This window comes from Scardinius erythrophthalmus (genome assembly GCF_964197995.2).
Source record: "Scardinius erythrophthalmus genome assembly, chromosome: 15".
NCBI classification, from domain to species: domain Eukaryota; kingdom Metazoa; phylum Chordata; class Actinopteri; order Cypriniformes; family Leuciscidae; genus Scardinius; species Scardinius erythrophthalmus.
This window is the reverse complement of record NC_138235.1, coordinates 22,579,927-22,594,957: the sequence shown is the minus strand read 5'-3', so window position 1 is coordinate 22,594,957 and position 15,031 is coordinate 22,579,927. Positions and strand designations below refer to the sequence as shown.

Sequence of the window (15,031 nt, the reverse complement as noted above, 5' to 3'; positions counted from 1 at the left end):
TTTTTGCCTACTTTTTTACTGTGAATTTTGACATACTTCGTTTGTGACATACTCTTTTTTGCCTACTATACAGTAGGGAAATATGCAATTTCAGATGCAGCTGTTGTCTCATAAATTATGGAAAATTCCATCAATGGCGGGGAAAGAGTTGAAGGAGTTATCATGAGAAATCAAATTTTCCTTAATCTTTTGAGATAAGAGTTCACTGTACTTTGAAAGAATGCTGCAGGCTGCAAAAATGACTTGTTCTGAAATTTCGAAAAAAGACCATATGAACAGCCACATTTACATATTACTGATTAAGGATGTACTCATTTCCCATTAGTGAACTGACTAGGTCCCACATAGGGAGCCCACCTGGGTTTGCCCATGTTGGACCTACTTAGTTGACCCAAGTGGGCCCCAGATAAGATGCCCATTTTGAGCCCATGCACACTCTGTACCTCTGTAGCCCATCATTTGTAACCCATATGGGCCCCAGATAAGAAGCCCATTTTGAGCCCATGCCCACTCTGTACCCCTGTCGCCCATTTGTAACCCATATGGGCCCCACATAAACGTGTTGGCTGGGACACTTTATTTTAAGGTGAAAGGTGTTACATTTTACTTACTCAAATAAGTATATTAATTAACTACATGTACTTAGTTACGGGTTATTCACTTGTTCTTACTAAAGTAATAACATGAAATTATGCATAAGTACATGTAGTAACATGTAACTACATCACATTAAAATAAAGTGTTATGGAAATGAGCAGCTGAAGTTTATTTTTTAATTTTTTATTTATTTAACTTATTTATATTTTTACAAGATCTCTGATCTTAACAGTTTGTACAGCACAAGTCGACCCGGGTTGTTCTGTAATCTTGTGACACTAGCTATGTTTCCATCTAAAGTTGTGAATTTAACTTATGCACAAACTTGGAATATCACATAAAACATTTGCGAATAAAGCAACGTTTCCATCCCATGTGTTCAAGAGAACAAAATAGTCACTTCCTGGGAAATTGGTGCAAAATATCTATATTAAAAATGGAAGTCGCTGCAATCGGGGACGCTACTGTGGCTTTTTTCCTACATCATAAATGACTTACGTCTCAGAGTGCACAGACAAAACGCAAAATAAGCTGTCATGTTATCTTGCGTTCGGATGCCTGGTGTTTTGGAAACGGAATCATGTGAGACACTTCTGGGAGGTCATTATACCCAGTCATTCTGATGACAGACTTTGGCTCTGGCATTTCAGAACGATCAAACCAATATTTGAGATGCAGTCCGCTGGTTAGCCAAGTTATCCAATTACATCCACTGAGGCAGTCAAGTGTTTTTTTGCTGCACATCAAAGGATATATTCGTTTTATGCACTATTTCTTATCAGATAATGTTACACCTCATTTGAGCGCATAAGTTCTTTTTATGTGCATTTTTAGAATTTATGCACATCTTGACGTTTCCATGCAGTGTTTTTTATGCGATATACCAAAATGTGCATACAAATAAGTGGATGGAATAACACAAGCTTTGCAAAGAGGCTTTTACTGAATCTTTGGGAAGTTATCCCTAAAATGTACTGTATATTCTGTCATCATTTAATCACCCTCATGTCGTTCCAGTCTTTTATTTCTGAGGCACACAAAAGATTTTAAAGAACAGGTTAGGTGCCCATTGATTGTATGGAAGAAAAAAAAAAAACATTTCTCAATAAACCTTCTTTTGAGTTCCACATAAGAAAGAAACTAGAGGGTAAGAAAATTATGACAACATTTTAAACTCACATCAGATCACAAAGATCACATCAAAAAAGGTCAAGTTTTGCCTGGTTAATATTGCCCAACTAGCACATGCTTGTAGATATAGTCTACCTTAGAAATTGATTTTTTTTTTTTTTTTTTTTTTTTATAAGCGGACCTCAGGGGGGAAACCTACAATATGATCCCTTTAATAAAAGTGAGATTGGTATGGTTGGTTTAGCTTCACACAATGAAATCTTCAGTGGATGTTTTTGTAGACATTAAAGCACACAACCTCTCACATTCATTCTGTGCACAGACTCATTACCTCAGCCTCTGTGTGCTGTGCCGTACAGGCAGTGTGTTCGTTCATTTGGCGTGACTGCTGCTATTGTCAGCTTGTGTTCTCTGGGCTTTTCGTACATGAATGAGTGTGGCGTTAGCAACAATAGTGGATCCCTCATCCTTATTCACAGTAACAGCATGCAAAAATGGCTTGTGTGCACCACCAACGCAGGATTTAATACAAACTTTCTCCCTTTTTAAGGTATAGAAACAGGTTTTCCACTGTCAGTGGAACTTGTCATTGATGTCTTGCTGTCACATCTTTCACCCCTCCTCTCTTGCTTTATCCCTTGTTCTCAGGCTGACCTTACACATTCCCTCCTAATACACTCCTGTCATTTCTCCTTATTTTCAACTCTCCTCTCCTGCCTCACAAGAACTGTCTGAACCGGCGGCTCTGATAACACAAACTCCACATGTGCTCCTCTGCAGCATCACATTGACTGATATAGTGCACAGCTCTCGTGGATTAGCCCATCGATCTGCTCTAATCAATCCCACAGTCCCCAGAGTGTGCAGGAGACTATCAGAGATTAATCTGGGCGTGGATTTGCGATTCACTGTAGAGATCAAAATGCCACTTTCATTCCATTGTGCTTGATTTGATATAGTTGTATGTTACTGTATTTTGATCAACTGTACAGTAAAAAAAACAAAACAAAAAACAATGTCAGCACTAGGGGTGTGCCCAAAGATGAATAATTATTCAGGAAGGCACGCATAATGACTTTTGATGAATTTTTTTTTAAATATTCTTTAGTTTAGACTAAATTGTTAGTCACATTTTTAATAAACATATGTAAAATTATGACAACTTTGAGTCTTTATAGTTCCGTTAAAAAAATTAAATACTTTTTTGAATTATACAAAGCATATTTGCTATAAGGAAACTATAAATGGAATCAAGTTTTGCCTAAAAATGGGCTTTACATTATTACATTAATGTTGACACTTCTGGTTTAGGTCTAGCCTATATCTGGTTCTGTCTGAATTAAGGCACATATAATTTTATTATTGGAACATATACAGATTCATATACAGACATATGTCTTCACTGCACAACTGTAGTTGGCACTTTTCTTCATACAGCATTATGGGTAATGTAGTTTTTCACAAGGGGGGGGGGCTGTGCTAAGGGCTAAAGATTTAACAGTTCAGAGGGGGTGCTAAGATTTTTTTTGCATCAATAAATTTAATATTAGGCATTTATTGAATTTTACTTAATTTTCCATTTTACCTTAAAACTGTACCTTTAAAAGGTCACATTGTAAAGTGTACACAGTAATTAAGCATGTTACCAATTTCTCTGATCTTTATTATTCCCTTATCAGCTCTTTGAATCAATAATGGTTTATTAAAACTTGCAAGCATCTATGTATATTGTCTATGGACAGTCCCACCTACTGGCCGGAACAGATAATGAGGGCTTTAAAAATGCAGTGAGCTAAATTAATGAGAGCATTTGTGCTTTTAAAAAATGCAAACAAAATGGAAAAGAGCGCAGGGCGTTGAGTCGTGTATATATATATATGCACATTAAAGAAGTCGGAAAAAGCAACACGCACCAATAGCTCTTTAGCTACGCTCACTCCCTTGAAGCACTGCAAATGACGTAATCGAGTCGATCTCTCTATGCTCTCAAAATATTTAAATGTTTGTGTATATACATATATGTGAATATTTTACAATAAACTTAAAACGTATTGTTTTTATATATACAATCAACATTTGTAAATGAGAAGTTGTATATTTGTCCATCGTTTTAATTAAATTATGCTTAATGGTATTGTAGTTCTCTTTCATCATCTCGTGTTCGAGATCCATTTATGGGAAGGGCATCCGTACCTGACCTCTGCAGAAGCATCCAATTGCACCAAGTCTGGCTAGACTGACAGAAGCGCGCAGCCAATGACAGGTAAGGTATATAACGCCTGCAAGCTCTTCTGTTCTCCAGTTGACATTCGCTTCTTGCGATCTCTGCACGTACACAGTTCGGTTGGATTTACACTGTTCACTTGCGTGTCTTCAGGAGGACATGTCGCTAGATCAGCCTCCGCCGGACGTGACAGTCTTTTTATTTAGCCAGTTTAGCTGTATTTGCATCCTGAGCCACCCACGCTCTTCTTATTTTTTCACCTGTTCCCCTTTTCCACGGCGGCCCGCCACTGATTTCTCTCCGTTTTTTTGCGGTATGTCGCTTACCAAATCTTCCGCTTCTCCCGGAGACAGCCAGTCCGGTCGCATGTGATGCGCTGATCGCCGCGAAAGACCTTCACCCGTTATGCTTGGGCCTCAAGTACGCAGAAGAGGCTTTGGAGAACTCGGAGTATTGCAGCCATTGACTTAGCTGCCGAAGAAACTCCTGCGACATGCTTCGAGACATGCTTGGCCTTTCTGACTTGGATGGGGGACATGGTGATGACGATGCGATACCGGGGGCTTCCCAGGGTGCAACGTCCCTCCCTGCATTTAACGGGAAACCTCCCGTTCGTCAATGAACCGGCCGGTTCCAGCAACGAGGACGACGCGGGCCTTCTCGGGGTCTCAGAAAGCGAGAAGGCCATCCCGCCCTCTGGCGCCCCCCAGGCTAATGGCCCCACGGCCTTACCACAGTCCATCCTCCTGGAAGTGTGTAAGCGAGGGGCCACTCTCCTCAACATTGAGTGGCTGGCTCCACAGAGCGCCACCGACCAGGAAAGCGAAATTTATGATGGGAAACTGCTGGGACCCTCTCCCAGCCCGAGGAAACATCTCTCTTCCCCGTCCTCCCAGCGTGCGCAAAGCACATGAGGAAACAACTGAAGCGACCTGCCTGATTTTAAAGACGGTCTTGCGGGCCTCGAGGTAAAGGACATGGTGGCTCTCGGCATGAGTGATCCCCCCACCATCGAGCACTCTATTGCCAGGCACCTTAACCCCACCCAGGGCGGGGTGCTTGCTCCCCCGAAGCTGGTTTTGCCCAACAAGATGGGCCGCTTTTTTGCCTCAGTGCACCAGGCTGCTAACAAGTCCTCGGCCTTGGCTGTCTCTTCCCTCCTCTCTGCTTACCAGGTATAGATTCTGGAGGATTTAGGGCAACAGTTGGACAAAGGAACCCTCTCACCAACCCTGTGGAAGGTGGTTCTAACTGTTAATGACCTCGTCCTCCGTAATGCCCGTCAGGCTGTCCAAGCCTGCGGGCGCTCCATGGCGTTTTCTGTTGTGGGAAAACGTAGCGTGCGTTCTGACTTAATCTGTCGCGTCCCCCTGACAATGAGAAGAGGCGCATTGCTCCAGTAGAGCCCAGCCGGGCTCTCTTTGGCCCTGCCGTCGCATTGATCCAAGCAACAAGGCGACAACAAGGAGGATGAGGCCTTCAAGTTATGCCTACCCAGGAAGGTGGCCCCACTCCAGATGCCCCCTGCGCATTTGCCTAGCCTTCCTCCTGCCCCAGAGCCCCTGTCCAAAAGACGGGTTGGCCACCCCCCTCCAAAGGCTGCCCAGCCCATGTGTTCAGTGGACATTGTGTGTTCTCCCTCCATGTTTAGGGGGCCTGTTGTGAGAAAAAGTGCACAAGCAGTGTCACCACACCACACACACTTTATTCCCCTCACCCACTTAATAAAGGCTTCTGCCCTTGTGTTCCCCAACACAATACACACACTTAACACAACAAACACATCAAAACAAACAAATCAAACAAATTCGTCTCTAAGAGAGAACCTCTTTCTGCAGAGAGAATTTTTCTCTGCAGAGAGAGCGCATCTCTCTAAACCCCTGCGTGCCATCCCTAGTTCGTCCACTAGAGGGTGCCATTGCGTCACAAATGAGCCAGCTGAGCGGATCAGCTCGGGTAGGAACACTCGCGAGTTACGAGTCAGTTTGGCTAACTGTTTCGGCTCCCGAGTGGGTGATACGTACAATAATGCAGGGCTACAGACTGCAGTTTGTAAAAAAAAAAAAAAAAAAAAAAAAAAAGCCCGCATTTCAATGGCATTCTCTCTTCACACACAGAGGAGAGCGCTGCTCACATTCTGAAAGAGGAAATCTCTACCCTTCTAAACAAGGGAGCGATTCAGGTGGTGCCCCCATATCTGATAAATCAGGGATTTTATTCCCTGTATTTCCTGGTTCCAAAGAAGGACGGATCTCTCCGCCCTATTTTGGATCTCCGAGTGTTAAACAAACATTTGACGAAATACAATTTCAGAATGTTAACACATGGCTCCCTCGCCCGCTCCATAAAACGGAACAACTGGTTCACATCATTCGATCTGAAAGATGCTTTTTTCCACATAAGCATTTATCCGCCGCACAGGAAGCTTATTCGTTTCGCCTATCAATGCACGTTACGAATGCAAGGTCCTCATTAAGCCCTCAGACTTTTTGTCTGTGTGCGAAGGCGGGCTTAGCTCCCCTGACTGTCAGGTCTGCTGATTTTGACACATATACGATTGGCTTATCATAGCAGAATCGAAGGAGACAGTGTTGCAGGACACCTGCCGTGTGCTCACACACATCACATCTCTCAGGTTCAGTGTGAATGTGAACAAAAGCTACCTCACACCCAGTCAGATTGTGATTTTGCAGGACACCTGCCGTGTGCTCACACACATCACATCTCTCTGGTTCAGTGTGAATGTGAACAAAAGCAACCTTACACCCAGTCAGATTGTGATTTTTCTGGGCTTGGAACTGAACTCAGTCTCCATGCGAGCGCGTCTCTCTCAAGAGCGTGTTGTCTCTCTAATGAACTGTCTGTCGCAGTTCAGAGAGGGGGCGAAAGTGCAGTATTGCACATGTCTCAGACTGCAGGATCTTATTGCTTCGTCTATCCAGGTTTTTCCCCTGGGACTCCTGAGAATGAGAGCGTTCATGAAATGTGTTTTGTCACTACATTTCAGGCCGATACGCAATCTTTTCCGCTCTGTAACAGTGAGCCTGCTTGGCAGCTTTGCGCCACAGGAAGAGTGTGGACTTTTACGCACAGGGAACCCCTCTGGGGACGGTTATGATGCGGAAAGTTGTGACGACAGATGCGTCCTTAACAGGCTGGGGTGCCACCCAGGAGGGCAGAACGGTGAATGGTTTGTGGCCGAGCAAACTACGTTCAAGCGCACATAAATTATTTGAAGCTTTTGACCATCTGTAAAGCTCTAAATTATTTTCTGCCTCGCCTGCAGGGACTTCATGTGCTCGTACGCTCAGAGGCCACCACGGCAGTGGCTTACGATATCAGGGCGGCGTGCGCTCGTCGAAACTTCACGCTCTAGCTCACAAGCTTTTGGTGTGGAGCAGATGGGTTTTCCTTTTGTTACGCGCAACTCATGTTCCAGGCATTCTGAACAGAAGCGCGACCTTCTATCGAGGGGGAACCCACTCTCAGGAGATTGGCGCCTCCACCCTCAGATGGTGGACATGATATGGATGAGATTCAGACAGGCAACCGTAGATCTATTTGCCTCGCGCGAAAACTACCATTGTCCCATGTTCTTCTCGCTAAAGGACGTGGACGTGCCTCTCGGGGTAGATGCACTGGCCCACCCATGGCCCAAAGTGCTGCTGTATGCTTTTCCTCCCCTGTGCCTGATAATTCCCACACTGGCCAGGGTGAGAGAGCAGGGCCTGTCTCTCATTCTGATAGCACCCAGGTGGCCCAAAGCACCATGGTTGGCGGAGATAATCCCTCTGTTATATGCTCAGCCATGGTGCCTCCCCCTCCGTGCAGACCTATTGACCCAAGCGAACAGGGAGATTTATCACCCACACCCAGACAGAGTGGCTCTCTGGGCCTGGCCCGTGAGAGGACGAAACTAAGCGCACTGGGGCTTTCACCGCGTGTGGTTGCTACTATACAGAATGCCAGGGCTGTTTCTACACGGTCCTTATATGGTTGTAAGTGGCAAGTGTTTGAAGGATGGTGTGATGGGCGTGGTCTCACATCATATCAGTGCTCAGTTCCTGATATTTTGTGTTTCCTTCAAAACCTCATGGAAAAAGGGAGGTCTGTTTCCACAATTAAGGTCTACTTGGCTGCGATTTCTGTCAACGTGGGCTTTGAGGGCTCAACAGTCGGGCATCACCTTCTAATCCGCAGATTTATGAAGGGTGCCCGTCGCTCTTTGCCAGTCATCAGGAGAACTGTTCCTGAATGGGACCTCTCCATGGTGCTGGAGGCTCTGTCTCAATATCCTTTTGAGCCTCTAAAGCTGCTGTCTTTCAAGGCGGCTTTGCTCTTGGCCTTGGCGTCAGCTAAACGTGTCGGTGAGCTATATACACTCTTGGGTTCATTCCTTGTGCACTAAATTCTCTCTTAGTGGAGATAAGGTTTCCCTTAAGCCTAATCCGGCTTTCATGCCGAAATGCTTCCCTGCGTTCACATCGGAGGTGTTAGAGCTGTCCGCTTTTCACCCTCCACCTTTTTCCTCCACGCAGGATCAGAGGCCGAATGCTCTGTGTCCTGTCCGTGCCTTACAGACATATATGGCCAGGACCAGTGCTTTCCGGAAGAGCGACCAACTCTTTATTTCATGGGCGCCCCCTCACAGAGGGAGTCCCATATCTAAGCAACGCCTCTCACATTGGCTTGTGGATGCTATAGCTTTGGCATGTGAATCACAGGGAGTTTAGCCCCCAATGGACATCAGAGCTCATTCCACGAGGGGCTTAGCCACCTCTTGGGCTTTGTTTAGGGGAGTGTCACTGCAGGACATCTGCTCTGCTGCCAGTTGGGCATCTCCTCATACCTTTGTGCGTTACTACCGGCTGGATGTCACCAGAATCTCGGTTAGCACATTCTGTTATAGGGGTGGGGTCTTCTTAGCCCTTCCGGGCGAATGGACCGGCAGGCCATGAACATTCCTGTCACCCAGCATGCATTTACATTCCTTCCTGGGTGTATAGATATATACATATATATGTGTGTGTGTGTGTGTGTGTGTGTGTGTGTGTGTGTGTGTGTGTGTGTTGCTGGGGTTCTTTTCGTGTGTGTGCCACATACATGTTTCATGTCCTGCATGTGCACAGCAGTTATGTGTGTGCGTCAGGATTGCAGGTTCATGATTATGGGATGTGTCAGGCACCACCTCCCTGGGGCGACCGTCCTTCTCTGGCTTACAGAACCTCACTGTGAGTGTATTGGGCAATTGGAAAACTGTCCATGTCTCTCCCATGGGTGGATCTCGAACACGAGATGATGAAAGAGAACAATAGGTTACTGTCGTAACCCTGGTTCTCTGAAACATCGAGTGGAGAGATCTACTAGCTTTGCCCTGCTTGCAGCACGAGAAGCGAATATACTTACTGGAGAACAGCAGCGCTTGCAGGCGTTATATGCCCCTAGGTAAGGGGGTGGGGCCTTACCTGGCATTGGCTGCACGCTTCTGTCTGTCTAGCCATACTTGGTGCAATTGGATGCTTCTGCAGAGGTCAGGTACGGATGCCCTTCCCTTAGGTTGATCTCTCCACTCGATGTTTCAGTGGACCAGGGTTACGACAGTAACATATTGTTCTTTCCCTCACCAAAACCGTTAAGTACACAGTCTTAAGTACCTTTGTCTTTTTTCCCGATTAAAAAAAAAAAAAAAAGCTTTTGCTTCAAATCAAAGTTTGAAGTGTTGTATTTCACCTCGTAGGTGATTGGCTTGGTTCATGTCTTGTAATGCTTTAACAAAATTCCTAAAATGAAATCCCTATGGGATGAATGAATGGAAAAAATACTTCCCGAACCAGACTTATAAACACTGTTTTAACACTATTTGAGGCATTTATGAGGCAGTTTGTGTAAAAAGTATTGCTGGTTTGTAATGTTTTATAAATGCAGTTAGCAAGCAGTTTATTATATTTTGATAAGTAGATACGAGTTGGCTTTGCATGCACGATAAAGAGCTGCCCAGGTGTTGCAAATATGGCCGCTGAGTGAACTGACTTGAAAGAGACTTGAAGTCATGACTAAAATAAATTAAGAAATTATGTAGACAGACACAGATTGAGAGACATCTCTAGATTGAAAACATTCATAAAAATTTGATTTTTTTCTGAGTGTAGATCAGAATGAGGGGTATATGCTTGTGTGCACATATGTGAGTGTAATAGAAAGAGAAGAAATTATTGATTTGTAAGCTTTAAATAAACTCGTGGTCTCATCTCCAGCTGGGTCGTTGTTCTGAGCCTGCAGAACTGTCAATCATGCAACACCTCCTGCTCTTTAGCTACAGAAAGAAGCGCAGCTGTGTGCATGTCTGGTTCAATAGCAAGCGACAGGTCGACAGACAGACAGACACACAGGCAGGCAGGCAAGCAGACAGGTGATCTAAAGCAGCAGTTCAAAGGGAATGTGCAGTGCTTTGTAGACTTTGCTATGATGAATGACTCCTCCTTTCTTATTTTCAGCTCTCGAAATGAAGAGTACATGATGGTAAGATAAGAATAGATTTTCATCATAAGTTGATCTAGGCAAGTGCTCTCCAATTAGTGGACTGCAGACCCGATTTGGTTCCAACTTCCAGCGAACTGTAGTGACGATGAAAAAGAGGCATACTTTAGCATACTTAAAAAAGAAGTAGGCCTACTTATGGAAACAATGTACTTTAAAAGAATATACTTAAGAGCGAACTGAATATAATGTTTCAGGACACTTAATTGCATGTTATTTACAATTAAATAAAAATTTATTATATTTTACATGTATATTAAATGCAATTAGTTGAATTTAAGAGTGATTTTTTTGGCACAGTTAAGTAGGACTTATGTGCATCTTTATATGTAATGGTTAAAGTGTACTGCCAAGTGTACTTCCAAGCATTTATGGTAAACAAAAATATACTTTAATGACTTTAAATGAACTTTAGTATGTCAGTCAAAAGATCAAAACATAAAAAAAAAGATTTTTAAAAAAAAATTTTTAAATGTGCTTTAAAGTAAAACTTTGCCTTTATTACAAAGATCAATTTTCAAAAGTGTGTCATGATGGTGTACTCTCAATAAATACACTTAAGTGTCCTTTTTATTTCATTTTTATTATTAAAATATATTTGCAAGATTTTTGGTACACTACAATTCCAATTCTTCTTTTGTGTTCCTATATATATTTTTATAGAAATATGTATTTATTTAAACTTTTTAAAAACAAAAAACATTATCTGAAATTCATTTTTGAGTCTTTCATAGCTATACAACATACTTGCTCCTGTAATAGTGAACTGTATGTTATGATTGTACAGACCTTTGCTGGGAGGGAAATTTGGAGATTTGACCTTTTGAACAGCTATGGCTGGAATACGTTATGTTCCCTTCACCTGTCATCTAATTGACTCAGATGAATACAGATAAATCTGAGAATGAAATGTGATCTTCAGATGAGATCTTATATGGAGACAAGCCATCATCGCTGTACACATGGCTACATTAACCATCAGATGTGATGTAGAGTTTCAGAGTGTTATCTGTGAACTCTGACCCTAATTCAGCTCCATTTGCGTCTCATGCACATTGAGAGAAAGAGACAAACACTCAGACTCCTGTCAGTGTGGGAGTCACTGGCAATTTCAACCAATTTATCTTGTAGTTTCAGAAGTGACAGCGGGAGGTAGAAATTGTTCCTGCTTAACCATTTCTCTTTTCTTCCCTCCATCCAAATCTTTTCTTCTCTGTACTGTTCTCTCCGTCTCCTTTAAATGTGATGTAATTTCATACAGTGAGATTACAATGAGTACCTAGTGAGATGGTGAATGGCTTTCTCTCTTCTAAAAAACAGTTTGACCGGGCACACTGGGCCACCACACTTCATTAACTAACATTCTTTGCCTTTGTGTGTGTGTGTGTGTGTGTGTGTGTGTGTGTGTGTGTGTGTGTGTGTGTGTGTGTGTGTGTGTGTGTGTGTGTGTGTGTGTGTGTGTGTGTGTGTGTGTGTGTGGTGGCAGAGACAGACAGGCTGAGAAAGCTTATTCCTTTATCTTTGATCTTTCGCTGTCTTTCTCAGTGTTCCTCCGCACATCTGTTTTGTTAGAGAGAAGGTGCTTAAATGCAGAGATTCATTATCAGAGGAGACGATTCAAGACAATAATGTCTTTCTCGCTCTTTCTGACTTGGCTTTTTTTTTTTTTTTTTTGACAGCTGGCAGGAAGCAATGTTTTATTAGTACTGTATTGTTCCGAATTTTCTTAGCAATACATCTGAAAAAACAAGGTCGTCTTATATTCAGGGTCTAGTACATGTCCATAATACACCCGCAACCATAGGTGGCGCCAAATACGCGTGAAGCGAGTACGGTGTGTCAGAGTGTAATGTTAGAAGATTGCAAGCGCAAAAAAATAAAAAACGCAAACAGTCAAAGAAAAACCTACCATCTAAGAGCTGCGTGACTGTCATGTTGGTGTGCCTCACTGACGGGATCATCTTTGAAATGTGCTGCACAAAAGACGTATAAAAGGGAGTGGTATGTAAATATATATTCATCTTTTTGACAAGCAATGGAAGTTTTGTTCGTGAATGAATTAGTGTGTTTGAACTAAACAGTTAACTGAGTGATTCAATGACTTACTCATATAGGCAGACACTTGTTTAAATGAGTCTGTTGTGAATCATGTGTCTGAATGAATCCCTAAATAAATGATTCACTGATTCACTCATAAAGACATTCCCTTGTTGCCACCTCCTAGCGTAACTATTTAACATGCAAATAAGTCTCAAAACTCCCCAGCACTAATGCTCAGACTGAACAGGGCATGTGAGCCGTGCGGGGGCGGTAATATTTCCTCCAGAGCGGAGTGTGCCTTTCTGAAGATTACGCTTAGGGACGCTCACTCAACCCAGAATGCCCTTTGTCTTAATGATGGTTCGAGAATCTGTGAAATAAGTAATGGCTCTAAGGTAATGGAGCTCAAATGTTGTTTTAATGAAGTTGCAAACCTTATACCCGTGTGGAGAAACTGAGTTAGCAGAGATTCGTTTTGTGATATACTCGCAGTGAAATTCTTTTCTGTTCATTGCTTAGAGGTAAAAAGAAGTTTGAAATACCTTCGCAGCAGTATACAGTAGCTACTGTTAGGAATAGCTCATGCTGCTGAGAGAGAAATTTGTGCTGCGCAGAAAGTAGTGCAATTGGGCACAATCCAGTCAAGTCACGTCACGTTTATTTATACCACTTTATACAATATATTGCTTTAAAGCCACACATATTATAACCATTATCTATAGGCCTATTGTAATTGAGCATAGAGCTAAATATACTCTGTTCTGGAACAAACACAGACATTTGTGGAGTGATACAAACAATGTAAAGTCCCAGTGCTGGTGGACTGTGTATTAGTACTAAAATTCACTCATATTAGCCAATCAAATCTGATGACCAGAACAAACTGGTGATGTTTTGAATTGTGATTGAAATGAATTGAAATGTTTTTAAAGTACAACTCTGTTGGCCTCAGAATATCAAGGAAAATATGTTTTCTTATGACCCTTATTAAAGTGGGAAAATCCTCGGAGTCAAACAATACTGGAAGATATTGATTTCAGATTTCAGAGTCAGGACAAGGTTGGGTTACAGCTGAGTACTTCTCATCCTCAGCACATCATCCTGATACTTTAAGCAAGAGGGATATTTAGTCCAATAAGGACAGGTCAGAGTGTGCAGGTGAGGACACAGTGGACTATAGAGTATTTTTCAGACAGACTGCATTTCTTTATGTGAGGCAGGCAGAAGGGAGAATGTGTGGGCTGAATTGAAAGATGCTGAAGAGCTTGATCCTTATAGTTGAAAGAGATGTCAGGTGGCTGAAGGTTACAGCAAAGAAAGGAAATGGAGCGAACAGATTTTAAAGTGCCCTCAGAAAGAGTGAGTGAAGAACGATGTTTATGGGAGCATCTGAGATAAGTGAGGGCATACATTTGCTCCCAGGCAGATGGTGTCATTTAGGGAGATTTTTTGGAGACTGCGTGTTCATGCCATGTTAGTGCATCAAAAATAGAGAGAGATACGACATCTCAGCTGTTTGTTCATCACTAAAGCTGTGCCTCAAGAAAGACGTCTGTATAGTTCAGGGCAGATCGACTGTGTGTGTATGAACTCTCTCTGACTCTGACTTTCAGTGCCCGCTTGTTTTGTTTTATTGCAGTCATTATGGTACGTTATGGTTTTAATGGTCAACTGTGGCCAGTCCCCACATGCTGACAAATGCCCACGAGCAACATGGCCCATCTGACTAAATTTTAGTGAATCAGGGACGGATGCTGGAGTTTTATATTGATCGGTGAAGACCCCAAGGAGGTATAATACCTGGAGATATTTCGGCAGTTTGTCTCAGCAGATATTTTGCTGTGTTTTGTCAGCAGAACAATCCAAAAACGCATTAAATGAGAGTACAACCTACTGAAGAGACGGATATCTATCCCTCACAGCCTCAGTTTCATTCCCGCTAAAAATCAAAGATGGTGCTGCTGTGAATAAGGTCTATGATGATGTTTTGACAATGCTGATTGAATGAAATATTTGTTTTAATAATGAAAACTATAACATACTTGGTTATAATTTCCATTATAATTTAAATGTAATACAATAAATAAAATAAATAAATATAATATAATTTAAAAAATATTATTTTGACTCCATCCCCGCTTTTCACTGTTATACAGTAGGGGGCGCTATGACACATCTTCTGAAAGAGTATTGAATGGCCTGATCAAAACACAGGTCGAAGAAGAAGCAGAAACATGCGATAGTAAGCTGATGCATATGTAAAATAACGCGATCATCAACAAAATATTCATGGGGCCATGATAATTTTGTGAAAATGATCAAAAATGCTTGTGGTGGCTGGCAACTTTTTAAAAAAAAATTCTGGCGGGGAAAGAGTTAATATTTTTTTAAAGTAATAATTATTTAAAAAAAAGAAGAAGAAAAAAAATATATATATATATATTATATATATATATATATATATATATATATAACTACTTTTATATACATTGATGGTTATCA

General features: G+C 42.2%; 1 protein-coding gene across 2 annotated transcripts in view; it reads left to right on the top strand.

Annotated features, from left to right (window-relative positions):
* Positions 1 to 15,031, top strand: part of klhdc8b (kelch domain containing 8B) — a 144,436-nt gene that overhangs the window by 117,950 nt on the left and 11,455 nt on the right. The gene's annotated exons all lie outside the window — the stretch shown is intronic.